This window comes from Solea senegalensis, linkage group LG16 (genome assembly GCF_019176455.1).
Source record: "Solea senegalensis isolate Sse05_10M linkage group LG16, IFAPA_SoseM_1, whole genome shotgun sequence".
Lineage (NCBI taxonomy): Eukaryota > Metazoa > Chordata > Actinopteri > Pleuronectiformes > Soleidae > Solea > Solea senegalensis.
This window is the reverse complement of record NC_058036.1, coordinates 9,293,856-9,295,134: the sequence shown is the minus strand read 5'-3', so window position 1 is coordinate 9,295,134 and position 1,279 is coordinate 9,293,856. Positions and strand designations below refer to the sequence as shown.

The following is a 1,279-nucleotide window of genomic DNA, read 5'->3' as shown; positions in this document are numbered from 1 at the left end:
TGGCTGATGCTGTTCCAGCCTTCTCTGGTGACTGGGGAGAACAAAACTGGGTTTACATTAACAGTACATTTCCCTTAAGCCTGACAGTGGTCTGCATCCAAATAATTATGTACTCACACTGTTAGACACTGACAAATCAGTGTATTTGTATCACAGACTAAATGTTTAGGCAATATAGCATGGGGGGAGTGGGGTTCATTCACCAATTGTTGTATATATCACCTCACCTCATGATAGCCGCACTTGTATGCCACATTTACAGGGATTTGGCCGAACACAGGGGTCAGGGGACAAGCAGTAATCCGCTCCATTACCACCAAATCAGAACGAATGATTGAGCGTAAAAAGATTCACGCTGAACACCGTAGCCGTTCAATCAGCAGCTAGCAACGGTCACTCATCCATCCGGTGGGTGATGTCTCGCCCACACAGACTTATCTTAGAATCTAATTAGCTCTTTTGCCCCATCGTAAACGGAGGGGGAGGTCTTAGAATTTTGTGAGGACTTTGTTAGGATTGTATTAGGACCTGCTTAGCAGTCCTATTAGCAGAGGGTACGAGACGAGACTTAGATGTTTCACTTTTACAAGGGATAAACCCTTGCCATAAATGCCGAAACCCTGGATTGAACCAGGGACCTTCAGATCTTCCGTCTGACGCTCTCCCAACTGAGCTATTTCGGCACTTTTGTGACAGCCCCATGAGCTTGTGGGTGGAAGAACAACAACATTATCACCCAAAAAGGCGGTATTTCAATTTTCTTCCTATTAGGACGATAAGAAAACAGCCTGCAACCCTCTGTATCTGACGTACCTGATGATTGAGACGTTTCACTGTTAGTTTAGGTCAACAGGGGCCAAGATAAAGCCTTGTAAATGCCGAAAACCTGGGACTTTCAGATCCTCAGTCTGACGCTGCAGTTAGGCAGCAGACGAATGCGACGTTTTACTGTTCTTTTACATCAACAGCTGTCCATAGTAATGGTTGTGCGTATGCAGAGCTATATCAAGGTCAACCATTGGTAGCCTGTCGATGATTGAGACGTTTCACTGTTAGTTTAGGTCAACAGGGGCCAATATAAACCCTTGTAAATATAGAAACCCGGGACATTCAGATCTTCAGTAGCAGTTAGGCAGTAGACGAATGCAACGTTGTACCATTATTTTACATCAACAGCTGTACAGATGACTGTAGCAATGGTTGTGAGTATGCAGAGCTATACCAAGATCAACCATTGGTAGACTATCGATGTTTCACTGTTACTTTAGGTCAACAAGGG

At 44.5% G+C, this 1,279-nt stretch overlaps 1 non-coding gene across 1 annotated transcript; it reads right to left on the bottom strand.

Moving 5' to 3' along the window:
* Positions 1 to 610: 610 nt before the first annotated feature.
* On the bottom strand, positions 611 to 683 carry trnaf-gaa. The gene has a single exon. It is a non-coding gene; the product is annotated as a tRNA-Phe (tRNA).
* Between the last annotated feature and the right edge of the window lie 596 nt (positions 684 to 1,279).